The sequence below is a fragment of the Falco biarmicus genome, chromosome 8, assembly GCF_023638135.1.
Source record: "Falco biarmicus isolate bFalBia1 chromosome 8, bFalBia1.pri, whole genome shotgun sequence".
NCBI classification, from domain to species: domain Eukaryota; kingdom Metazoa; phylum Chordata; class Aves; order Falconiformes; family Falconidae; genus Falco; species Falco biarmicus.
The window spans coordinates 7,842,266-7,868,877 of NC_079295.1; the positions used below are offsets into that span (position 1 = coordinate 7,842,266).

Sequence of the window (26,612 nt, forward strand, 5' to 3'; positions counted from 1 at the left end):
GCTCTGCTGGATGGGAGCCAGCGCGCTCAGCACCTTAGAGGGCTCAGCTCCTCAGAGAAAGATGCCATGATTCAAGAAAGCTGTTAACTTTAAGTACTTGCTTAAGTTTCAGGTGTAATATGGTATAAAGTCTTAACCTGTGAAGCCGTAAGTGAGTAATGTGGACAAATGCCAACCAGAGCTGGTAAAAGGATGAAGAAAAGTTCTGTCATTGTTTTTCACCAGTGCTTCTCTTTCTCTCTTTTTGCTAGGATTCTGCTTTTTTGGAAACATTGGCAGCTCTCTGTCTGAGCTTAAGGTAGCCAAACCTTATTTGAAAAAACAAAGCTGGTCAAGATCTTGAAAGTCCCAATTTTTCTACCCACTCAAAAGATGACGACCTCTTTTATAACTTTGTTATGCAGTCAACATGTACGTATGTTGCAGAAAATTGATTGTAAATGTTTTTTTTAAAAAGTAATGGATGTCTATGTGCATATATATGCGCGCGCACACACACACACACATATATATATATATGCACATATGTTCCTCTTCTTATAAATCCCAGACACTTGCTTAATAAGGGATGCAACGTTGCAAGGGCATGGCAGGGAAAAGCCAGCTGCAAAGAGCACCTCAAAAAATGCCCCTGCTCTGAAGGTTTCCTGACCACTCCAGCATAAGCGCATGCACTAAACATCCCAACGTGACAGCTTGTCTTCTTGGTGGTTTTCAGGCTCCGGTGGTTTGTGAAGCATCAAACAAGTCTCTGGCTAAGATCTGAACGTTGCCCATCTGAGCACACATGTCAGTAAAATTTTATGGGGGGGAAATTCCACATTTTAAGGAAAAAAAGAAAGGAGCGGAGGTTTGGGTCTGGTTCTCTTTAAAAAATGGCAGCTGTTTGAAAGCTGCCTACAAGTTCAAAATGTTAGAAGCTGGTATTAGGAGCTCAAACCTGGTGTTAACAGAAATGAAGGAATGGATATCACGACCACATATGTGATACTGATGCAAGAGTTGATGGGAAGTCAGAGAGAGAGCACTCTTGTGTGGATGTAACATACTTGTAAATTAAGTTTAGGGTCCTCTCCAGCCTTTCGCCCACAGAGGCTAGCTGCCCACCATCCCCACCATGTGAGAAAAGGCTTCCTCCAGGCCAAGCAGCAGAGCTGAGGCGCTGCTGAAGCCAGTGGTGAGGCAAGAGGGTTGATTTCTCTTGTGTGATGGCCACATAGACATGGAAGGGAGTTTAGTCTGAACATTAAGCAGAAATCAGGGTGGGATTTTTTTTCTCCAAAACAAAACAAGCAGAGTGAATTCAGGTGAAAAAAAACCCCAAACCCTTCTGTTTTAATTAATTCTGGTCTATTTTGGGTACCTTCCCAAGTCAGGCCACTTTTTAAAAGAAAAATAATACCAATGAATGAATATTAATGATGAAATAAAACGTTTGAAAATCTTCCAAGTGAAACCTATTCAATTTTAATATGTCAAAGCGTAGCATTTGGACACCTAGGAAAATTTAAACATGTATTTTTGTCCTTAAAACCCACTGTCTTGCCAAGCCTTGATTCAGCACGATTCTGCCCTCCCCAAAATGCATTTTCTGGTGGTAGTAATTCTCTGGCAGTTCTGTTCCTACAGCAGGGGCAGCAGTGGGAGACAAGGGGACTTCTCATTGTCCTGGGGCACCAGTTGCCCCAGAGATGTGACCCATGGCAGGACGTGGCTGCCGTAAGAGCATCTCCTCCTGTGAAGACGTCTGCTACCCTTGCAGATGTGTGGAGCTGGTCCATAACACCAGCAGCAAACATCTGCCAGCTTGTTTGTTCAGATCTCCAGCTCAAACCCTCCTAAATACCCAGTTTCCAAAGGAAGAAGGAGTATTTTGTACATATGTTTGCTCTTAATCCCTCTTTTTGTAGGAACCTGTTAAAGTAAAGGGTTAACACATCCACAGAACAGCCAAGGGAAATGGGAGAGCCAGCAAGCCCAGGTCTTCACTGGTGTCTGTCATTGCGGGGTCTGTCTTTCAAAGCCTATATAAATAAACTTCCTAGTAAACTCAGCAATTTTGTCATCATAAAGGCTGGCAGCCTTTCCTGGCAATAAAATAAACTCTAATCATTTCTTCAAATAAAACACAAATAGCAGCAACGCATTCACAGGAGGCTCTGGCCGATTTTGCTTCTCCCCCCACCCCTCCAGCCACCCCACCATGTGCGTGCCATGCCAGCCCGTGATGGATGGAGAAACGCAGGGGCACTCTGCTGCTAAATGCTTAAAAGGAAACAGACCCTATGTCTGCAACGTAAATCAGGAATGGGCAAGGAGCTCAAACAAAATAAGAAACCACTCTGATCCTCCTGCCATGCCGCTCAACCAGATCAAAAATACTCCTCCCGCCTCCACAGATCCCGAGGATGCTTCCCTTCCCTTTCTCAGGCACACCTATTTCCTTACAGCTCTCTTTTCCTCCAAAAAAAAGCTCTGATAATCTCAGGAGAAGCCTGTTCTTGCCATTTGTCCTCTGTGCTGTGGCTGATTGAAAACCATGCTTTGCAAAGAATAATTTGATGGACAACGACCGCTCCAACAAAACGGAAACCTTGAGTCAAGAATTTAAGCTTGTCGGGGATGTCGCATCCCTTTCCCTGTAGAAGACCAACCAGAAATCAGGTAAACACGAGCAGAAAGGATTGCAAAAGTGAAAAAGAAAGAAAAGCACATCAGTCCTTCCTGCCCCTTGTGCTCCTGAACACCCTCCTCTTTCGAGGCTTGCTCTGCAAGACATATTGCAGAGCAGAAAAGACAGATGGAAATGGCTAAAGAAGCTGAACTATCAATTTTTTATAACCTTGTATCTGGCACGTTGTTTTTTAGTTTGAAGACAAGGAAGAAAAATGATGGATTTACGTACAGACCGGTAGACATCAGCAGATCACATCCCATCCTAGCACAGCGTCACTCTGTCCCCAGGAACGTGCCTGGTCCCTGCTCATTAACAACCCTTCCTTCTGCGTGTCGACTGTTAGCAGCCCACGGCACAGTCCCACCATGGGCTCGTGCACTATCTCCCTGGATTCCCCACTCAGCTGCATCTGCACTGCAGCATACACGGCAGCCACAACTGCTGCTAAACTCTAAAAGCAACAAGAGTTGAGACAGGCATCATAGCAGGGGTGTGCAGGGACGCCGACAGCGCATCACGAGCACTGTTGGGTTGCACATCCAGCTCAAAAACAAGCGCAAGATGATCTGGCTTTAGTCACCTGTAAAACAAAGCTGTTGGCTCTTGTCCTAGCACGGCATCAGCCTCTCCAGGTGATGAAAGCATGTCACTTGGGCTGGGTCTCCGGCACAGTCCATCTCCCCCTGCATTAGATCTAGTTCTGCCAAGCACTTCGTGTTCTGTGGAGGGCTTTTTTTGTGATAAAAACACCCAGTTCTGGAAACTTCAGAACATTTTGTGAAAGTTTCGCAAAAGTTTCACTGAGCAGCTCAGTTGAAAAATGTTTCTTAAAAATCTGAGGACATGGGTTTCTTCTGACATATATTGTGAAATGAAACATTGTGGCTTTTCCATGCAAAACACCCTTTGCTTTTTTAATGCCCTTATTTTGTTTTGCTTCAATTTTTGAATGCAATTTTCACTTGCTCAAAACTGCAAGGCAGTGTTTCTCTCTTAAGCTTAACCAAAATAGTTAGCCCTACGTGGAATTTTGGTTAGGTTTGATGAAATGCAAAAAAAAACCCCCACACATACCCAAATCAATGTGATATGACTTGAATTAATTGCTTTTTCAATTGCTAATGAATCAGAAACCATTCATTTGGACAGCTGGCTTTTGCCAATCCACTCCTAGCAACTTGCAGTGCAAGGACATGGCTGGCATGGGGTAGTAGATGAGAACATCTGCTGAGCACTTTCATTGCTTCAAAAAAAGGGAGCAACTTCTCTGGAGAAGTTTCTGGTCTGGACGATGCTTAGCGAATTGAGGAGAGGGACTGGTTTGCCTTAAACTCACTGAAATCTGCACCTCACTGGAAAACGTTTTCTTTTTGGAAAGGCATTAAAACAGGGGTTTGAGGGCTATGAAAAAACTTTTTCAATGAACTAGAAATATGCACATACCACAAACACACTCCCTAAGATTTTCATTTGCATTAAAAAAAATAATAAAATACCACACTTTTTTCATTTCAGTAACAAAAACTGAATGCTTACAGATTGGTTTTCAGCTTTAAGCCAGGTTGTAGTTTTATATTGAGTATTATTGTGTCATTGATTAAAATCACCTACATTAAAACCAAAAAAAAAAAAAAAGAAGAAAAAAAACCCTTTGATTTTAAATTAAACAACTTCTGGACAAGTCAAAACCTCCCATTCAGATCATTCCTATATTTCAAAGTGCTGGTAACTACAAAGTCGCAGGATAAAGCATTGACTTAAAAACCAAAGAGCATTCTTTCATCCATATGTATACTGAATATATTTTCATTTTAATTAGGCTGCAGTAAATATTTAAAAAGGTAACACAGAGAATGTGATTAACATGAGATCTAAATCAAGGTTGCTTTTCGTAGTCATGACCATGGCACAGAGCCCCAGAAGCACTGTGGAAAGCACCACCACATTTGTCCAGAAACGCAGAAGTTTGTGCAGAAGTTGACCTTGGACACGGGAACCACCATGGTGGTTGAGCCTTGCACTGTCCTGCATTTACAGTGGGAAATGGCTGTCCCAGGGACTAGCCCGTCATCACTTATATGAGCCTTTTCTCCATGACAGGTGGCTTTAAATGCATGGATGTGGTGATGCAAATCATATAGCTTTGGTGAAGACTTTAACATGGCCAAGCATAGCCATTTTTTGTGGTGGAAGCCATAGCTGCAGCAACTCTTAATGGGACAAGATGAGATATTTCTGAACAAAATATCACGCTTTTTCTTCCTACCTTTGCAGTATTCTCCTGGGCAATTCTGTTCCACCATCAGGAGCTCTCCCAAACCTCCTTAAAGGCTGGTGGGGGCTGGTACCAAGGATACCCACACCAATGTCCCATCAGGAAATGACTGTCCATATACTGTGGTTTCACCACCCCTCAAAATGCCGGTGCAACAGATAGACCCGAGCACAGGTCCCTAGAGTCTCCACAAACAAGGCAGCTCAGGGATGCCAGCTCCCAGAGCTCAGTGCAGTCTCGTTTTCTCGAGTTCTTGGCAGTCTCTGAAGCTTTCTTGACAGAGTAAATTAGGCATTGTGGAGCTCCATGGCTAGACTTCTTCCGGCTGCTGAGTGCACTTAAAGCTAGAGCAGATAAGTCCACACTGGAGCCCATAGAAACCCTGTAGCAGTTTGGTGGAGGGAACTCAAGACACATTTAGAGCTGGAATATACGATACACTCAGCATCTTCCCCACTGCCAAAACAAGGGTGAAAGGCCATTAAAATAAGCAAGGGCGAAGGTTTCTGTGTTTAATTGCATTCCTTGGATGCTGAAGGAAAGCACTCTTCAGAACAGCCACCCACCAGACAAGGATGAATGTTCCCACCAGCCTGCTGGGATCTTCTCCAGGGTCCCTCACCAGGAAAGCATGCACCTCCTTGGGGTCGTCTCCATACATCTCTGCTCTCCTTACCCATCACCTCCTTTTCACTCTCTCTCCTCCAACTTTGCACACCTCCACCATATCCTCACCTCTACCAGCCCTTCACATCAAAAACGCTTTCCCAACAAATTACCACCCATGTTAGAGAAGTGGTAAGAGCACATCTGAGAAGGAAAGGTCCTGTCTGGAAGAACCTGGTTGTGTCACACTTGGCCATTCTTGTCATACCTAGGATGCTGTCACCTGCCTGAAAAGATTCAAAGTAATAATAATACTGCCCTCCCACTGAAGGTTCACACAACCTGACTGAGTCAACCATATTTTAAAGTGATAATTGGATTCTTCATTCTAGGAATTAAGAAACACAGCCTCTGTAAACCCTTTGACTTGTAACTGTGTTTATGTGCTTATTTGTAGTACCAGCTTGGGGGCTTTTGATACTTTTTTTTTTTTTTTTTTTTTTTTCCCCTGCTATATTCCCAGCTCTTCTCCTGGACAGCCATTTCCACTTCCTGGCTCATATTGCATGAACATTTTTTATAATACTTCTTTCATCTGATTTTAAAAATGCTTTGATCAAAATCTCCCTTCTGAAAACTGAATGTGGTTTGAATCATCAAGCCTGGCTATTGCTAATAAAAGGAAAGAACTGACTTTTAATGACTTTGTTGGTGTTTGTGTGATCTAAAAAGAAATCACTGGGAATATACCTGCAAATAACAGAGGCCCCTTAGTGCTTAATTTGTGTGAATTGTTTTTCCAGGCTTTTTTTTTTTTTTTTCATGCTGTTGTTTATGGAGTCATCCGAGAAGCTTTGTTTGGTTTGATTTTTAAAGAATACAAATTTGTTTGACTTTTGCTTTTTTCTCTGGGGATATCTTGTGTGAAACAAAGATTTTTCACTGCAAGTCTGTTCTGTGACCGTTCACATTCTGAAGCAGCTCCAGAGAGGCAAATGCATGGTGATACTTGCTAATGAGCATTTTCACCCTTCAGCCTATGGATATTCTTTTTCTCCCCCCAAAACATATATGGCAGAGATCATTACAAGGCCTCTCATCCACACAGTCCCCCCCGGCCACCCTTTGGTGGTGGGACCATCCCAAGATGTTTTCATTCCGGTAGAAAAGAGCAAGCCAAGGATGGTCTATGTACAATGCAAATCCCACCACAGCTAAGACAGCCAGCTACCCCTCTCCAACATGCTCAGCCCCACGTGCGTCAACACCAGGGCTGCAAACTGAGAACCAAAACCCTACAAGGCTGAGGGCAATCTGCTTTATGTTTTCTCATGCAGTGGAAGCGCACAGGCATCTGCTCTTCATTAAAAGCAACTATTTTGGCTAGATACAGGTAGTGTGTTTTCACTCGGCAGCTCTGGCATTAAAACTTATCTTGTGATTTACCAGTTTTAGGGGAGAAAATGTCAAATCTTCATTTTCAGATGGCCTGTGTTGAAGAACCCACCAAAACCATAGCTGGGCTGCTGAGGGCTTCCCTGTGTCTGGGTACCTCACCTGCAGCCTGGATCGGTTACGCATCAACAGCTAGATCCCTCCGTGCCTCTGCCGGTTCAGCCAGGGAGTTTGTCTGCTCTCAGAAGCGCTCCTGACCTAAGACATTGTAAACTGCTCTCTTCGTCATCTCCAAATATACAGTTTGGTTCCTGATCTCGGGTTGTGCTCATCATTTTTCTGCACTTACTCTGGTGTCTTCGTTTGCCAGAGGCACCCCTGTGCATCCATTTACATTCCCATCCTAGACCTTGGTAAAGCAACATCTCTGGAACTAGCCATGAGGGAAAAACTATTATTTATGCCTTTTTTTTTCCCTCTTAAGACACCATCTACTACATCCAATTCTGCAGTCTTCCAACCACTTGGTTCTGCCCTTGAACAATACTGCAATTAACTAAGTGTGGGAATGACGATGTGGCTCATTTGAGGTTTTGTTTCCACTCAGATGAGAGTTAATCTCCCCTGCGAGTTTGAACATTTCTTTTCCTGCTGAACTGTTTATTTTTCGATTCTGGATAATTTCTAAGAATAGCAGTTTGGGTTCCATAAAAATTTACTCTTGTGCTTTGATTCATTGCACTTAAAGACCCTGTTGTCATTCTCCCAAGTGTTGGCATGCAGTATTTGACAATCTTCAATGGAGAAAATTCCTAGAATATAAGAACAAGACCTTGCGCTTTGACTTCATTTTCTTTTCCTTTCTCTGCAGATGCAAAATGGATGTTTATTTTTCATTAGCAATGCCACAGGATTTTTGGAGGCATGTTCCCTTCGGTTTTAAACTGACTCTTCTTCCGGCGTTAGATTTGCCCAGGCTTTTAGCCTTTGTTCTCTGCGGATGTTATTCTAGCAGGCCAGCGCTCCCGTAGGAAACACAACCATGGCCTTGCTGTGTCGTGTGGTTTCCACAGCCGTATGAGTTTGTTGAACTGGGAGAACTGGCTTGGGACTAGGCAGTAGCCAGTGACTCAATGGCTACAGTGGCTGTCTTGAAGGCAAATGTCTTCTCCTCCTTGCATGTAATGGCATTGTGAGGTCAGGAGACAACAGGACAGCCAGTGCAAGCCCACAGATGGGGGTGGCACCTGCAGTGGGGCTCTTCGGAGTCCCACGTCCCTTCCTGTGGTAAAGCTCTTCTCACCTCTATGCAGTCTGGGGCGTCATCTGAGCAGGATGCACTGTGAAGCAGAACTTGAAGCACAAGGCTGGATGGAGCGTCCAGCGCTCGGCATTGCCCCCATGATAGCCCATGGAGGTGCTCTGGTGGGTGGGCAACCACCCTGTGAAATCCATCATCATCATCAGGGTTAGCTCTGGCTCCGATGCTTGCACAGCAAGTTGCAGTAGAGTTCTCTAACCTAAACCCTGCAGATTTTCTCCTGTCTGATATAAATCTCCAGTTTGTCTTCCAGCACCAGCGACACCTCTGCCATCAGATTTACCACACAGCGTTAGTTCTGCCCATCAGATTTACCACACAGTGTTAGTTCTGCCCACTCAGTTCTTTTAACACAATTTGACCTAGGTACCTTAGTAAGAATCCTCCATCTCCCAACTTGCTTCCGCTGATGCCTTCTGATATGAATCACCCTAGCTCCAAAGGTTTGATTTTTATTATATTTTTTTTCCTCCTTATTAAGACTAGCTTTCCTCATCTTTCACCCCACCAGGAAGCACTCGGGCTCTGGGGTAACATCAGGTTCCTGCAAGTGCTAGAGAGCTTCCTGGTGGCCTGGAGCTCCAAGCCAGCATCCACCCACATTTGTGGTGTCTTTGAACCGCTTATAAATAGATCGCGCTCATGCGGCTGTTTCATGTGCAACCATGGGACCGAGGGGAAGCGGCTCAGATCTCAGGCACAACGTACAGGCTCTGGTGTCGTCCTGGCCATCCATCAATGCTGAAACCCTTATGAAATCCAGAAGAGATTCTGACATGTGATTTGCTCACTCCATCATGGGGGGCTGGGGCGGGGGGGAGACATTTTTTTTAGGAAAGCAAGCGAGCAAGCAAACTGGCAGAACTCCTGCCACAAGGAATGAATTTGCACACACACTTTGATCCCTTTATGATTTTTTTATTTGTGTTAGCCACATCCTCTTCGCTGCACCACTCAGCAAAAGATGCTTTAAATTAGATGGGGCTTGGAAAACACTCTCTTTGTGACTCCCCCCCTAGCCTTGCCTGCCCCCGAGGCTTAGTATTGGTCTGGTAGCCAGAGCTTTGCCTAACATGAAACTGGCACAAATGAAAAGGCGGATAAATAAACGTCCAGGAATCTTGTTTGTCATGTTTAATCCATCACGTTTCCCAAACAGCCTAGTCAAAAAATTCTGCAGCAGTGTTTACATCATCCTGATTGAAAGCTACATCCGTGCATATAAATACCATTCCTGGATGTAGCTCCAGTTTCACATGAAGGCAGCTATCATCCTGTCTGCCTTCACCACTGGGAAAAAAATAAAAAAAAAACAAACCCTTTGCATTTCTTCCTTTGCTCGTTCCTGCCCAATTCAGCCTCCAACACTTGCACATTCTTTTTTTTTTTCCTTCCTTTCTTCTTCTGGTAAGCCTTGCCCACTTCTGTGATTTCCTGGTATACACAAGGGGTGATGAGCAAGTGGAATTCACAAGACCACAAGGAGATGTGCTAATGAAAGTGGCACGATGCAAGCACTTAGACATGCAACCTGGTAGGGTTTTGCATCATCGCGGGCCATGTGTCTGTTACCGTGTGCTGTGGCTGGGAGCAGCAATCCTGCTTCGAGGTGGGGAAAACCACCAGAAACACACATCAAGCCAGTGCAAATGAGAGATGATTTCCAGTTCAGTGACTGGAAGAGGAAAAAAGCTATTTCTAGATCAAGGAGTAGGAGATGGTCACTGACCCTACATCCAGGCAATCAAGGGCAAGCCATCATGGTGGTAAAATTTAGAAAAGACCAGAGACCAACAGCTCTGCATGCCATGGGCCACCAAATACTTCCCAACAGCTCCAGCTCTTCAACAGACTGAACAGCTAAGAAGACACAGGGGAAAACAAAAAAAAAAAAAAAAAAAAAAAAAGGAAAAAGAAAAATAAACTAACCTGCTTGCAAAACCTGCTTGCAATCAGATGACACATTTTGTCCCATTAAAAATGAAGTTTTCCATTTGCTTCATGGATTTCTCCTGTTAGAAGAAAAACAAACAAAAATGTCCTTTGCCATTCTTACCTTCCTGCTCCCCCCAACCACCCCAACTTTTTTTCTCCATGGCCAAAATTATTCATCACACTGGACACAAATCATCCCCTGTAAATTGCACTTTTCTGTGGTAAGTGATTTCACCACAAAACATCATGCTATATTGCCTCCAGTTGTTCTCATGCCACTCACACAGATTTCTATAAAATACTTTGCCCACTCAGCTTCCTTTATAGACTGAGTTGAATATTACGATGCATTTTGACACTGCCACACAGTTAAATAAACTCATTTTTTAAGTCTTACCCTAATTTGGTGCCATGATTCTCAATCACACGTATTGGCAGTGTTGTCCAGAGGTTGGATTTCACAAAAGGGTCGGAGACAGACATCCTAGAAGTGAAAGGCTTTGTAAAACTGGCCTCTGATTTGGGCATCCCCTTGGGTCTGGGATGGTTTCCGAGCCCTTATCATTGAAAACCTCCAGTCCCAAAAGGAAACAGCACCTGTTTTATTCAGCCAAGCAGCACAGACATTTCCCAGGTGCCTCTTAACACCCTTTGGAATAAAAATAAGACTGTCAGATGATGCATCACAGATAAATCGGTATTTTGCCTGTCAGAAGATACCCACCTCTTTATTTATAAGTGCGGTTAGCATCCCTACTTCTGAAAGCGGGGCCTTGCAGAGGCTGTAGACAGACACCACTGTCTCAAGTAACAGCAGACCATAGAACTTTATAAAAACTTTTTAATCCCAGTAAAAAATAAGAGACCGTAAACCCACTTTTACCCTTCCTCCTTCACCTCTTGCCTACTCAAAAGCAGGAGCTGCTTCTGGCCTCCAGATGTCAAACCCACAAGCTCTTCCCCTTTTGCTATTTTTGCCGTCCACTTTGATCTTTCGCAACGGCTGCCTGGGGAAGTGGGGGGAGGCACACGGGGCTGGGGGCAGAGCATGCTGCCGTGCCCCCCTCCAAGCCCACAGGCTTTCCCTGGCTTCCCTTTGCGGGGCTGGCGGGGAAATCCACCTAAAGCTGGGCTGAAAATCAGGGAGAGGTGGCGGAACAGCGGTTGGAAGAGGTGGGTGGCAGGGCTGGGAGGATGCGCAGGGGGAAGAGTGATGGGCGAGAAGGGAGCTGCTGGGTGGGCATGGCTGAGCAGGAGGGGGGCTGGAGGCACCTGCTGTGGACTCAGCCCTAAGGGCTGTGTGGGGATGGGTCTTGCGGGGGGTGGGACTTTGTCTCTTACAGCACATTGCTTTGGGCCAAAGTGGGATGCAGGACTGACAGCAAGTTGCCATCTCCAGCCATGGGGGCAGCTGGAGGTGCAGAAGACAGCACTCCTTAGCCACCCCAAATAAATCTCACCTGCTTCAGGGACATTTGATCACCATGGACTTTTCTCTTCCCTGTACTGAGGGTCGAACATCATAGCATTAAAGGCAGGGGAATGTGCTATATATGGCAATGTAAGTACGGCGACATATGAATCACTCGCTACCGGCGGGGTGCCTGACCTCCAGGCATCCCCACAAGAGAAGGGATTCCCTTTCAAAGGCAGCTGAGTCATGCCCAGAGCAGTATCTCTGTTATAATTCACTGCACGGTCAATAGGCTGCATCACCCCATAGCATCTTACACTGACTAACACCTCGAAACTCACCCTCTCTCCAATAAAATATAAAGAATAAATCTTTTTCATGCGATACCGTAGAAGGGAAATGAAATTATACTATCAATGGGACTCATTGCTGGAGCAAAGGAAGTAATATTACAGCTGGAGAGTCAACGTCCAGTTCAAAAGTCGTGAATATCTTCTTTCTGCTTCCCTGCCAGTGTTTTATTGTTGTGGTGGGTAATGTAAGAAAGCTTTTGCGGCACAGCTCAGCTTGCCTTGAGAGACCCACTCAACAACTTCAGGCTGGCAACAGCGCTGAGAGGATTGCGTGGTTTGATGCTTTTATAGCCAAAAATGATAAAGGAAAAAATTGGCGTGTTTAAAGACCTACGGGGATGGGTGTGTGGGTGTGTGTAGGGTAGGGAATTGATGTTTGAGACTGAAACAAATCGCATCAGGTATTTGCCCAGTTTCTGCATTCCACGTGCTCCCTGCCGAGGGAGCCTGGGGTGAGGAAACACTCAGGCACATTGCATGGACAGGGACAGGCAACGGCAGCGTAACCCACACTAGCAAGCTGCCGAGGCGTAGGCAAAATGCTGGCAAGTGCAGTCTTGGTGGTTGAGTTGCTCCGGCTTTACTGTGGGAATCAGAATAGAGACTTTGTTTGCTGCGGGTGTGCAAACATCACAGAAAAGGAAATTTTTCACACAGGCATCTTTGCCCCTTTAACTTCCAAACAGATCGCTGCATTTTAACAGCAAATATTCCCATTCAGTTTGTTCCAGGAAAAACTTCTTTCCCATGGACTTTTCACTTTTTTTGGCCAGTGAAAAAGATGTTGGGGTGAATTTATGTGCGTTTTCCTACGAAACAGCAAATTCAAGGCCTCCTGTGTCATCCTTATATTTTCCAGCTGACTTGAGACTAAAGAGGTGAGTGCTAAAGACTTCAGTGCTCTAAGTCAACAGGAATAAATATAAAAACTCAGGTGGGCTATCTTTTTTCATGCAGATCTTCTTGAATACTAGCCATGCCGAGCCCAGCTGTGATGGCTGCACAAGTGACCCAGGTGCCTGCTAGTACAGATGGTGCTGGTGCAGGTTTTGAGCAGGCAAAACAGTTCCAGTTCTGCCTGTAGTTCCTCCGTGACCATGCTTCCTACTTCCCCAAAACCTAGCTCCATCAACTCTGTCTCAGCTCTTTAATCCAACCCCGTTCTGCCAGCAGAGAACCTGGCACAGCTCAGCTGCCACCCCCTCTCATGCCCCCCCACACTGCTTCCCAGCCCTGGGGATGCCCCATGCTTGCACATCTGGGCATCCTTGCACGCTTGAAGTGGCCCAGGCAGCCTGCAAGCTTGCAGGCAGGTTCCAGCTCAGAAATGCAGTGAGTTCTGCATCTCCAGAGCACGCTGATCTGGCAGAGGGTAGCTGAGCTATCCTGAAGCCTGGTTAACCATTTTCCAATTGCATGGAGGTAAACTGGAAAGCAACAGCGAGTTGCTTGGGAGTTATGCTGAAGCATGAGAGCGATCCTCCCACGCAAGCCCAACCCTTATTTGAGATGGGGGCATGTGGGTGGGAAAATCTGACCCCAATATTCTCCTGAGGAACCTATGGCTGGAGGAAGCCCCAACATCTCCTGGGGTGACCAATAACCAGGTTCAAAAAGTCATCAATCAGGATACTGAAGAAAGATGGCACAGCTTTCCAGAAAGACCAAGCCAGAGCAGGATTTTGGCTGCAGAGCACTGAGATGATTTAGGAGGTAAAACACTTGAGTTTGTGTCAAATTTCCCTTTCCTCTGCTCCCCAGCACCCACCCGGTTGCCTGTTATTCTCCAGCCCTCCCTTGCTGCTCCCACCCCACTCCAAGCCACCGTCACCTCGTTGCTCATTGTGGCACTGGCCGGGGTGACGACAGGCAGGCTTCGCACATGCCGAGGGGCTGCACAGCGAGTGCTCAGCAGGTCAAAGCCCCCCTCAGCCACCTCCCCATCCCTGGAGGGGCTCCCTTTCGCCTGCAGGGCAAGGGACTGCACCTTGGGGATGCTGCCTCCTCCCAAGTACCCACCTCCTACCTTCTCCTGGGCATTTCATGGTAGCCACAGTGGTGTAAAAAACTAAAAACAGCGTCAACAATGTGCAAACAGGTGTTTCCTATATATGCATATGTGTACATATACATACACATATATCCCTGACGTGGCACTGAAACTACTGGCTGTTTTCTGTTACAAAAGCTTCAGTTTTGCCTCGAGGCACTTGCGAAAACAAGTCCGTGATACACATTACAGACAGATACCACCACAGAAATCTCCCCTCCTGCAGCTGTAGCGACTTTTTCCCTTGTAAACATATCAAGTTGAGATCAAAATTCGCTCCCTCCAAATGAATTCCTGCGTCTCCACTAGCTGCATATTTGTGGCTGTTTAGTATTCCCAATTTAGGCATTGGCAGAAACAAAGAATAAGTGAGTATAAGAACACATATGCTGAGAAATGCAGTGCTGAAGGGTATCCCACCCTTAATTTAAATAGTAGAACTAAAATATCTCGTGTGTGTGTGTGTGTACACACATATGCACATATGTCATGGTACTTAAGCAAACATTAGATCCACAGACCACTGAGCATTTGCTTCTCCTATGTCACATTTGGAAAAGTGCTAATGCCTTATGGGAAATGTGGAAAAAAATGTAAATATTTTGTTCCAACGCAACATAGCTTACCACTGCGCTTTTCTGACTTTCTCCTCCCTTGCAGCAAACAGCGAGCAAATAATGCTCCGAATGCTTCTGCTTTCTCCACGTATAAACTAATTCTGCCCCTCTGAACCAGCCTAACTGGGAGCAGGTTTTTTCCAGGTGTGTTTTTCATGCTCTACAAACCATCAAATTCATCAATTCATAAAAAAAACCAAAAACCAAAAACCAAAAAACAAAAAACCAACCCAAAACCAAATCCATCGATTCCTATTGCCTGCTGTCTTCTTGGGCCGGGGGGGGGGGGGGGGGGGGGGGGGCGGGGAACCCCTCTATCCAAATCGATTGCCAGGTAAAGGGTTATAATTGCAAGAATCGGATTCAAATCACCCCATTTCTAGGCTGAGACAGACTCTGACCAAGAGGGAGGGGAAGGTTCCCTTTGCAGAAACAGGCAGTTTAGGGCCGGTACGCACCTGAGCTATCCTCTCGAGGACCACTAAGGATATCTGGAGGGACAGCAGGGTTGGTGACCCCGTGCTGTGAACGGCTCAGCAGGTGCCGAGGGATGCCATGGGCCCCCATCTCCACGGAGAAGCTGATGGTCCCCCTGCACGGGAAAACACACTCAACTCTGGATTGGGAACTACAACAAAAATATTATGTCAGCACAAAAAAAAATAATAAAATTGTTGCAGTTTTAGCAAAGCTTGCGTGGAAAATGGAGACCTTGACACCAGAAGATGATCGTTTAGCAAACACTAGCTACAAAATACCTCATTAAATACCTCTCCAAAAGAGCTGTGGGCTGCTAGGCAAACCCGCACACCAGCCCAGCAGAGGTTATTGGTTTAACAGGTCCCTACCACGCTGCGCTTTATGGGACCCTTCTGTATTACTGGATATATTTTGGCTTGCTGTGAAGAAATTGTTCTTGCCAAAAGGGTTACTATTACCTCTGGCTTCTCATTGTAAGAGGGAGTCAGGCAGTGGTGCCGTGCTGGGATGGAGGAATTTTCCGCTGCTCTCCTGCCGTGCTGGGGGAGCACAGCGCCGAAGCTACTGTGCTGAAACGCTTCTGAGACAATATCATATTCTTCCGTCATATCTTCACCTGCCCATTTCACTGCATTATTAGGTTTTTTATTTATATTACACTTGTGCCACAAGCTCTCCTTGCACACAGTACTGGAAAAGCACAGAGATATCCCTCTCTCCTAGTGCTGCAGATGTAAATGGATACATCAGAGCAAAGGCAGCAGCAAGGCAGCTATTGCTCCTTTTATTTTTATTTTTTTCCTTTCTTTTCATTGAAAACTGGCTCCAGCTAAGTTAGCCACGGAAGGTTGCACTGGGAGCTAGTGGCACTTCTGAGAAGAGGATCTGACATGTCACGCAGAGGTTTTAAAGCAAAGGATGTGCTGCAGCCAGCAGGTTCGGGTGAGGTGGGAAAGGGGAGCCCAAGCCTTTGTTGCGAGGGTCTTGTTTTGATGCCTAGAAGCAGAGGAAGGGCAGCTAGCCTCCTCGCAGGGAGGATCTGAACCTGAAAGGCAGGATCCCTGCCACCAGCGAATGGAACAGCACTCTCCAGTGGGAACGGTTTGGTGACTACAGCCATGCACTGCGTCCTCTGGGCTCCCTACCAGCTGCCTCTGCTTAGTGGGCATAGCTTGAGCAAGGTGTTTGCAGAAGAGCACACCAGGAGATGAGACATAAGCAACCAGGAAAATATGGCTCGATTTAAACATTTGCCTCAGACATGCTTTTTCCCACTGATTTCTGTTCTCTCTAGATGGAGATGACACCATGTGGTTGCTTGCCTTTCAGAGTCAGCATTGATGGGGAAAGGTGGCTTTTCTTGGACAGCCAGCAGTCTTTCAGGATGAGTGACCTCTGAGGCCACAGAGGGTTAAAAGGCATGGGGGAATACGTGCTCTGAGGGTGAATTTATGAACCCTAATAAAACTGCTGGGGGAGGAAAGATAATAAGGGCAAACTGAAAAATGTTTCAGCATTTGCATTCCTCCACCTTCTGTCCTAGAGGCGGGGAGACGTTTTCCCTCATGTCCTGCCAAGAAAAGAAATGGCTGTAAAACTGCTGATATCATTTTCAGTTCCTCCCCCCACTTCGAATCTGCAAACCTCATCCCTGCTTCCCTCTCAGAGAGTAGGAAATGGTTTGGGTTAAATGAGCGTGGAAGCTGGAAAGCCTGGAATTGGAATCATTTCCCCGCTGGCCTTCCAGGGGCTCCGACGGGAAAAGCCCCCAGGCACAACCGGAGAACAAGATCTCCTGCCAGCTCTTCTTCCACTTACGCCTCCCCGTGCTTCACCTCACGGGGTCTGCTTTAGCACTCAGGTGGTGGGGCAGAGAGGGGGAGAAGGTTGTTTTTCTTTCCTTCAGGCTTTGCAAATGGACTTCCAGGGCAAACAAAATAATTGGCTCAGGCAAAGGCAAGAGCTGAAAGGCATCATTTGGCAGGTGGAGCTGTCACCTTTCCCATCACTCCTTCACCTCCTTACTGCCAAAGCACCCGCCTCTTGAAGAAAATGTACACCATGAACGTCCACCTGCTGGCCTCCAGGGTTATCATCTGGAAGATGGTGGGACTTTCTGAGCAGAACCCTTATGCTTGCACCTTTCAGGATTGAGTACGCTTCATGTAGGCTTGGGATCCTCAGAGGAACCAGAGGATGCTGAGAAAATACTGCTACACTTCAAAAAGGTGACGAAGATTTCCAAGAAGCAAGTGAGAGGAGGAGGGAGGGATGTCACAAGGAGGGGGGATGCACAGGGAGCTCAACTCTGGAAATGCAAGGCATCTACAGAAATCCTCGGAGGACGCTCGGTCTGCACTATCTGTGCGAGGTCGGTTCCCCTGATCACACACAGAAAATGAGCTGATTAAAACAAAGGGCGGTGCAGCTACAGAGATGACAGCATTTCATTGGAAGACCTGGAACAGAAAGCCATGGGAGGCCCCTGGAAGAGGTTTGCATGGAGGATGTCCCCAGAGAAATACTTGTCCTGAAAGAGCCCCCAAGCCTGGCTTGGTGCAGGTCGTTCATCAGCAAGGCTTCAGCTGGAGATCTGGGACTCAGGGTCCTCCATGCCAGGCATCGTACGAACACAAAGGTGGTCCTGCCTCCGCTTATTTAAGACATCCCCCATGCATGCAGGGACCAGCTTTACCCCCCTACCCCCGCAGCCCGGGAAAACAGCCCTTTCTCCCCCTTGCAGCACTACATCATCTCCTTGTGCTGACACAAGGAGCCTGCAGCAGAGGTGGGTGTAGGACCCAGGCTTCATGAGCACCAGCTCTGCCTGTTAAAACACCACGCCAATCTTCTCCAGATGAATAGGAGGCAACTTCAACACTCTGGCAAAGCTGCTTGGAGAGAGGCGATAGACCCCCAAGGCTACCCCTAAATCTGTCACACAGCACGTCCTCCTTCCCTTAGCACTCACAGATTGATACTGGGGGGGGCGGCCCTAGCTGTCCCTGTGGGTCCCAGAGGAAATGGTTTTATAGGACTCTGGTGGATGCAGAAAATAACTTCCACTTAACAGCAGGCGCTGGCTCAGCATTTGCTGGCCTGAGACAGATCAAACACTTCAGAGCAATTCCCGAGTTATTGGTCCTCCAGCTCAGAGGTTCCCAGCCAAATCTTTATCCTCTGCTTCTAAAAGCTGGTTCTACTTTATATTCAGGAATAATACCCCTAAAAACATGCATTTATGAATGAGCAATATTTTCCTCACCTCCGCAAAAGCCCGGCACTGGGCTGGAGTCCAGGACGCAGCGGCATCTCTTGCAAAGGTGCAGAGCATATTTGTCCAGACCCCTCAAGCGCTCCGGGAGCCAGCCCCAGCCTAGCACTGCTGCCTTTGCAAGCTGGCTATCGGGACACGGACTCTCCAGCCACACTCTTTAGTTAATGAGCGCCTGCACAACACATTTTTAGTTCTCATGCCCCTTCATCTCTCGTGATCCAACATGCTTGAACCAGCCTGTATGGATGCGATACGGTCCCCCAGAGCAATCAGGCTTTTGAATGGACATTGCATTTTTGAATGCACATTGCAGAGCTTCAGAAACAGTGCCCAAGCCGGATGAGTAGAGCAGATTAATCCTGGTGGCCAGAATCTTCACACTTCGGGAAAGGCCATGTGCACCCCAGAGAAAGAAAAACAGCACAAGGTAAATGGAAAACTCTCACCCAGAGCGAGCTATGCTAATCGGCACCAGCTGGTGCTCTGCTAATATTTTGATAGAGTCCTGTTTTCTCTCCAGAACAGAAACTTTACTGACATTTTTTTTCCCTTCCCCCACCCCTTCCCTGCCCTTTCCTTCTGTCATAGTTCTGGCATGGTGTAAAGGGGAACATATGTAGCAGACATAAATGTCGGATGAAAGAAGAGAAAAACAGAGGAGAGTAAGAAACCACTCAGCTTCATCAGTGCATGAAAACACGGATTATATCCCCTAGCTAAGCTGTCCTCTCGTCCCTCCATCCCCATCCCATGCATGCACCTTGCCCTCCTGCAGCCTCCCTCACCGCCTTACAGGGGAGCAGAGCACACACAAAACCTGTAACGAAGGCTGAGTGATTCCTGATATAAAGCTGAACTCACATGATCAATCAAGGAAACGAAGAGGAACCAGTTTGACTATTCATTACATATTCCATACTAAATCGCTCTTTCCAGCCAATGCCTAGAGAAGCTTCAGGGAAGTCATTGGTCTTGGTTGTCTCAAGGAAGGTAATCAGCCTTCCAAACAGACATGGCCATTTTGTCAAAATTCAGGAGATTTTAGGAATACGTCAGTTTTATGCCGATTGCATGTAGGAGAAAAGAAAGAAAAAAAAAGAAAGAAAAAAAAAAGGAAAGACATTATGTCAATGTCTTCCAATGTGGGGTTTTGAAAATGTCATATTTTCTGTTTTTAAAATTACATTAGAGCCATCAACATTGGAATTAAGCCACATTTTTATCAAGCAGAATCTGTTAAAGCACCTCCTGTCTACCACTGCAGACTGCCAGCAAGCTGCAAGAAGGGGGCTGCTCCATGCAGGGGGACAAGCAGGAACAAAGGAGGATCAGGAGGACCCTGTTGCAGGGGGATCCCACACCACCAGCATGCTCTCCCACAGCATCTGCATGCAGTGGTGCAGAGCAGGGTGCTGGCAACAGGCTCCACCAACAGCCCCAGACAAGGCAGAGGGATGGACCACACCAGGACCCAGCCAGGGGTCCAGCCAGGACCAGCAGAAGATGGAGCAGACAGGGCTGGAGATATGTCTCCAAGAGCCCATCCAGGAAATAGGGCGAGGGAAGAGACAAAGTGCATTTACCATGGAATAGGCGCCCTGCCCTGAAGGTAAATGGAGCCCATGAGCCCAATGACAGGGGCTGCACAGGCTGTCCCTGATGAGACTGTTCAGGACAGTTAAGGTGCATTGGTATCCTCCAGGCCCTGCCTAAGAAACCTTCCCGAGGCTCAGTCCCCTTGGATTATGGCAAAATCTCTTTTTCATTAATAAAGCAGTTGACCTCTGGCTCTCAGAGTACGTCTGAGCACATCTATGGTGCAAATCTGGGAGGCAGCTACTTTGCGGAGAAGGTGGTGTCCAACTCCTCCGCTGTTTTGGCAGATGCAAGGGCATGGGATGGCCTTTCTCCCCACTGAGTCCCATTACCTTGTTCATGGATGAAAGCTTCTGGAAGTCCACTTCTTGTATCCAGCTGCCATTTATCTACATCCCTCCCACAGAGCCAGCGGGGTTTATTTTTTTTAACCTACTGTTGGATAATAAGACAGATGTCCGCACTGGGTCTTATTTTGAATAGATCTAAACTAGAAACAAATGTATTGGATGGGATGACTGAATGTGTAGCATGTGCCCTGTTCCAGCATGTCTGACTAAAGCAAGAAAGAGTGGCTAGCTCCCATTTTATTTTTTGAGGGAGCTGCTTTTAAGATGGGAAATGGAAGTACCCCAGCAAAGGAGGGGATCCTTGCAGTAAGACATGACTCCTGTAGGGAAGAGTAAAACATAGGTGAGAAAATATAGCTGAAAACATGCAAAATACAAGAAAAGTTGTGCTTGCCTGCTGCCTTTGCCTCCTCTTTCGGTCCCCTGGGGATGGACTGAAGCATTCAGGTGGGGAACAGGACACCCTCCTGGTGAAATCCGAGTTAATTCTGGAAGAAACACATGTTCACAGATGCCTTTGAAAGCCCAAGGCTGTATGTCTGAGGTGGAAATCGGCGCTTGAACAGAGATCAGAACGACCTAGGGAAAGAAGAGGAAGAAAACAAACCAGGGGTGAAGTGGAGCAGCAGAGGAAGGTAAGGGTGAAGATCAAAGGAGAGGGGCAGGTTCAGAGCCACCGCGCTCTCTCTGGTTCTGTTGGGTCTTCCTCCACCAGTCCCAGCACACGTGTCCATCTGTTTGGACAGCTGACTGTCGCTGACCCCGGGTGCTTGGGGTGGTTGGTGGGCTCAGCAGTGCAGGTTGCTCACTGCCTGGGATGCTCCTGGGGGCTCACCAGGGCAGCCCCAAGCCTGTGTGTGGTCAGGGCGCTGCCTTCCCTCCCAGAGCAAGAGATTACAAAGAGCACAGCTGAGAAACTCGAAATGCATCAGAAGGAAGCAAACTGGGAGCCGGAGAATTCAGCATCACAACCACCTGGGGCACCGGCATTAATCAATACGGTCTATTTCAATTTTTAAAGCAGACATTAGTGATGCATCTGTATTTAATGCCTGTCCCAGGAGTCTTGATACTTTCTACAGCCAAAAAAGGCAGCCAGATCACCCCAGCCCATCCCAAGCTAGCAAAAGCAGGACAGAGGTGAGCCATCATGCCACAGAAGTGAAGGCTTTGTCATCCCATCTGTCATCTCCTGCATACAGGACTGGGGGCTGCCATCTCAGGACAAACATCTGATACTGGGTGCTTGTCTTCACCCAGCCAGCCAGCTGCTGCGGGATGTGAAAAAAAAACTCTTCCCAGCTCTCCTGTTAGCTTCTGACTGCCTGTTCTTTTTTGATCAGGAGGTATCAATATTTAAGCAGCTGTTCAGAGTGTCAATAGAGTCCAGGCACTGGTTTTTCTCCAGCTACCATGAAAATCCTTGTCCCTATCTCCACTTTGGAGCTGATGGTGCAAATCTCAGCGGCATTCTTCACTATTGCTTATTTTATTGGCAGGAACTGATGCTGCAAGCAGGCCATGCTGGAGGACTCCAAACATCATTAAATACTCTTGGAGGCCACAGTTACCTTCTGCTGGTCCTGAGTTCAGAAAATACCTGAAGTCACGAGGCCACAGTGTCACCCTCAGCAAGGTCCCATCTGAAACTCCTCTCACCATTTTAATTTCCTTTAGCATACTACCCTGCCCTAAGAGCTTTACTTGACTTGTTAGGTTTGGCATGTCTTTAGTACTATTTTCGGAGGATTCCAGAACATGTTTCTGATTTTGGCCATCTTCATCTTCTTCTTATAATTATTAATAATATTTTTCCTTCCAGTCACTGGACTCATTCCCACGTTGGCTGCAAGGCTTCAACACCAATTGCCACTTAATTCAATCTTCCTCTCTTTCAGGAGCACCTTCTCACAACACTGCCATATTACTGCTGCAAATCCATGGAAAATAAAAAACTTGGAGAACCAGGGGGTTTGACTTACAGAAAGCACCTTGAAATACATGCCTGTGTATGCTTTGTACCATAAAAACCTTCTCTCCCTCTTCCATGAAACAGAGGGTCCCCCATACCATGCGCCTGACAGGACACAAGGAGACCCTCAAAACCTCAGAAAGCTTAAAGTACACTTTTTCTCCCTGAAAAGTTGGGATCTCTCAGCCTGCTGCAGTGGGATATCAAAGTCAGAGCAGAAGGGATCTCCTGATGTGAACATGTCTCCCCCATTTGGAACCAGCCAAGGATTCACCTCTGGAGCCCCAGGAACCAAGAGAAATCCTGTGGTCCCAGCAAGGAAAGAGGAGAAGGGGATGTGCCCACCAGAACAAGGGATGCAATAAAAACAAAAAGGCTGGAAGAAGAAACAGGTTTTCCTGAGCTTGAAAAATATTCCAGATACCTTCCTTTTCTCCTTTGCTATTGAACAAAACGTGACACAGATGTCATGCAAAAATCCACTGTCTTCTACTCTTTGCAAATAAGAACACCTGAGAAACAGCAGACTTAGGTGACATGAAGGCTGTCTAATTTGGTCTCCCTGACCCTTACGATGTGATGATGAGGTTCCTCCTACTTCAGGCCCTTGCTGCACTTGGTGCTCAGGCTCCACGTCATCAGCTTGGAAAGCTGACCAAACCCCATGAGGCTCTCCTGGGACAATGACAGCTCAGTTCCTCCATCGTATGAGAAAACATCTGCACGGATGTCTGCATTCCCCCTGACTTCAGTGCCAGTCTGCCAGCAGATAACTCAGCTCAGGAGCTGATATGGATGGAGCAGGGAGGACATCGCTGCTGGCTCGTGTATGGACAGCACATAGTGCGGCAGAGAGACAGAATGGAAAGTTATGCATCCCAGCTGAGTAAACATTAGACTGCAGCTGGCCAGAAAACTGACTCCGAGAGAGAAAGGACCTGCACAAAGGAAGGGGGGAAAGAGAGATTTCTGAAGGCCAACGCAATACTCATTTCAAGTCAACTACAACCAAATCCCTTGGTGTGCTCTACCAAGACTGATCTCAGTGGGGAAATCCACAGCTGGGCAGGGTGAGAGTAAATTGCATATGTTGACAACCACAACCTCCCCCCAGTAAGTGGAGACACAGGCAGATTGGAGATACAGAAGACTACTGCAGATAAAGAGATAGAGTTGCCTGCTCGTAGCCAGGGCTTCAGCAGCCTTGAAACTGTTGGTGTCCCAAAGGAAATACCTTGCAGAATCCAAACCTATTGTTCACCATCAAGACTCTTTAAAAATGCGAAAGAGTGAACGTGTACAGCTAGCCATGCTGTGGAGGAATATAGCTGCCAAGGTGCATATATCGTATCGCATCAGCTAAAGGAAAAAATAAATCAGACCTGAGCCTGGTTTCTGCCTGTGTGTGGGTCAGGTCACCCGTTGCCATTAGAGCCCTTCCTTGTCACTGTCCAGCTGCCTGGCTAGAGTCCTCTGCAGACACACTACAAACTTAGAGCTTAGACAAAACTAAGGCCATCTAACTCTACCCTGTGGTACCCCTGTTCCTTAGGATGTGATGATGAAGTTCATCCTATCCTCAGGCCCCTGCTTCACGTGATGCTTAACACTCACTGCATGGCATTAGTGTGCTGTGGTACTGCCCCGAGACTGAGTGCCAAGCACTTCTCCTTGCTCCCAGGGAGAAGGGATGAATCAGAAGATCTCTGGGATAAAACACCTTCCCAGAGACACCTCTGGATCCACCTCTGTAGGGATGACTGAGCAGGGACCCTCCAGGGATGCTGCGCAGAGCTGCTGGATGAGGAACGGAGACCTCACCTCATCTTGCAAGAAAGCCAAGGACTCAGCTTGAGGTCTGAGGCACCGGCTGAGCTTTGCACCCATGTGGCAGGGAACAGGGCTCGTTTTGTGTGATGAGAGGCTTCCACAGAAGGGAACCAGGCCCTGGCTGGTATGAGACAAGCCAGTGCTCTCCCCTCCAACATGCCTCCATCCCTGCGGCAAGGAAAGAGAAGCACAGAGATGTGTCTGCAGATCATGAGCACGGCATAAACGAAGGAATTTCTGAAGCAGGTCTCCAGGCCTTTGGCTGCAACATCCAGGCCCCTTCTGCACTTTTTTTAAAGTTAAATATGCAGAATTTTATCATCACAGAAGTATTTCTGCCCTTCTCTGCAGTGCAAGACATCACAGGAAAGTGCATGTGATGGTGGAGGTGACAGCTGGGCTAACCCAGCTCTCACCACCACGCTCTCTAGCATCCTCTAAGTGTGCTCACTACATGTCTGCAAGGTGCACATCATCCAGGAGGTCTCTGATGGCACAAGATTTGTGCCTACCATCCTCCTGCTTTCTCCCAATGACTGCAAGCCCTGCCCAGCCTCATCTCCAGCCCCAACAGCCTGCTAGCTGCCAGTGTTCCTACTAACCAGGTCCCAGGTTCCCTGAGGCACAGAGATGGGGGATGCGCATCCAGGGCCACAGCGCCCGAGTCACCTACAAGGACCCTAAAGCATTCAGAGGGCTCCTCTGGGGTCCTTATGGGAGCAGGGACATGGAGTAGCCATCCACTTGGGAGGTCAAGACTAAGCACAGCCACTAAAGAGCACCGCAGTGTTTCCAAGGCTGATTGCTCTCCTCACCACCTCTGTAAAGGTTGGGGTGCACAAACCGAACCTTTTGTCTCATCCTCATGACACAACTTCTAGAAAACCACGGTTTTCAAGGCCAACCGGGTAGGAAAAGACTCAGTATAAATAGTCTCCCACACAACCTCTAAACTTCAATCAAACAATCAAACAACTCTTAACTTTACTCAGGACACAAATAAACCTCGTTCTTGTAAGATGGCATCTCTTTGTCTCCTCTCCTTCATCCTTGAGGAGGCAGATCTCATGGCAGCTGTGCAACACTCATAACACACATCCCTCTCACCAGTCACCAGAACTCCTCAAATTCCCTTCTCCTAAGCCTTGAGCCACTTCTCTTCTGCTGTGACTCAAACAGCGGCTCGTTTCTGCCCAGTCTGCCACGAGACAGAGACCCCAGCAATAAAAACAAAGACATGCAGCACATACTAATGTATTCGTGGCACTTGAGCTGCTGCTGAAAGGCAAGTAACGCGCACGCATCCACCTTTCCTCCTGCCTGTATGTATTCTCACATAAAATTAGCAAACATCTTACGGGAAACCTTAAAACCACTTAAAAAACAATTAATGGGAAAATAAGTTACGTGCCAAATAAAAAGTAGCGAAGGAGGAGAGTGATGTGCCATTCCCAACAGGCTCCCCTAGGAGCAGGGGAGGACTTCAGGGCAGGGGAAGCGAGGGATGCTGTTAGAGAAGGTAGCTGATGGGGGCCCATGCAAACCCTTCCCAAGGAATCTGCCTTAGCGGCTTTTCCCACAGCATTGCAGAACACAGCACAATAAAAATGTCGGCGATGAAATAACACAGCTTGTCTTCAGACACCCCCGCCCTGCCTTTCCTGAACCAAGCAGTACGATGATATGTTAAGGCACTAGTGAGTTTTCCAATAGCAAAACAAGGGAAACCTTCATTTTGGGCACCTGGGGTCCCACACAAGGCAGGCTGCAGGAGAAAGAAATGCTCCTGCCTCCATATAAAGGCAGCACTGTGCAATCAGGTGAAAATCCTTTTTTTTTTTTTTTAATTTTTTTTTGGTGGTTGCATTAAGAACCTGAATTTTATATTCCTGCCTGTTCTACGAAAGGTTTCCCTGCCCTCCATAGGCTTGCCCTGTGCAGCAAGTCAGACCAAGATGAGTTATAGTACTGGGTGAAAATCAGATGAAATTCCATTGTTTTCCATTTGAGCTTGAAACTGAGCAAACCTGGGCTTTTCTTTGGGGTGAAACACAAAGGAAAACTTGGGGGGCAAGGGAAAGGCAGAGAGGGATACCAGGTAAGCTGAAATGAAAAAGCATTTTCTTTTCCTGAACTCATGTGAACCCAAACCACTGGCCTCCACGCATCCAAGACGCTCTCCACACCAGCCTATGGCACATAAATCTAACACCGAACTTGGAACTGAGCTTCAACATGGTTTCAACCACATGCAATTAGCCAAATTAAAGGATTTTTTTTTTTTTTCAGGGCCTGGCTAGGTCCTGCCTGCATTTTAACTGGGACAAAACTTGCGTTGCCAGCAGATGTTGCCACTTTTGCAGCGGGGTGTAGTTTGGGGCCACATATGCTTGGAAAAGTTGCGTGCTCAGGCTATTAGTAAAGGCAGGGAAAGAGTTCGCTGTAAAGATGAAATACGTTAAAG

The 26,612-nt window shown here is 47.0% G+C and overlaps 3 long non-coding RNA genes across 5 annotated transcripts; 2 read left to right on the forward strand and 1 right to left on the reverse strand.

The window, feature by feature from the left end:
- Positions 1 to 3,737: 3,737 nt before the first annotated feature.
- On the reverse strand, positions 3,738 to 19,395 carry LOC130154304 (uncharacterized). Of its 3 annotated transcripts, XR_008823694.1 has the most exons (6): positions 19,262 to 19,395; positions 18,389 to 18,780; positions 15,102 to 17,504; positions 10,607 to 10,693; positions 10,204 to 10,286; positions 3,738 to 5,408 (listed from the first exon to the last, which is right to left on the reverse strand). It is a non-coding gene; the product is annotated as an uncharacterized LOC130154304 (long non-coding RNA). The 3 variants fall into 3 exon arrangements; XR_008823692.1 differs by having other exon boundaries at positions 15,102 to 18,780; XR_008823693.1 differs by lacking the exons at positions 15,102 to 17,504; positions 18,389 to 18,780; positions 19,262 to 19,395 and adding an exon at positions 10,934 to 11,188 and having other exon boundaries at positions 3,740 to 5,408.
- On the forward strand, positions 11,253 to 14,860 carry LOC130154305 (uncharacterized). The gene is made up of 3 exons (XR_008823695.1): positions 11,253 to 11,382; positions 12,698 to 12,854; positions 12,934 to 14,860. It is a non-coding gene; the product is annotated as an uncharacterized LOC130154305 (long non-coding RNA).
- LOC130154306 (uncharacterized) lies at positions 18,699 to 23,154 on the forward strand. Its single transcript, XR_008823696.1, has 3 exons — positions 18,699 to 18,827; positions 18,989 to 20,981; positions 22,245 to 23,154. It is a non-coding gene; the product is annotated as an uncharacterized LOC130154306 (long non-coding RNA).
- Positions 23,155 to 26,612: the final 3,458 nt, after the last annotated feature.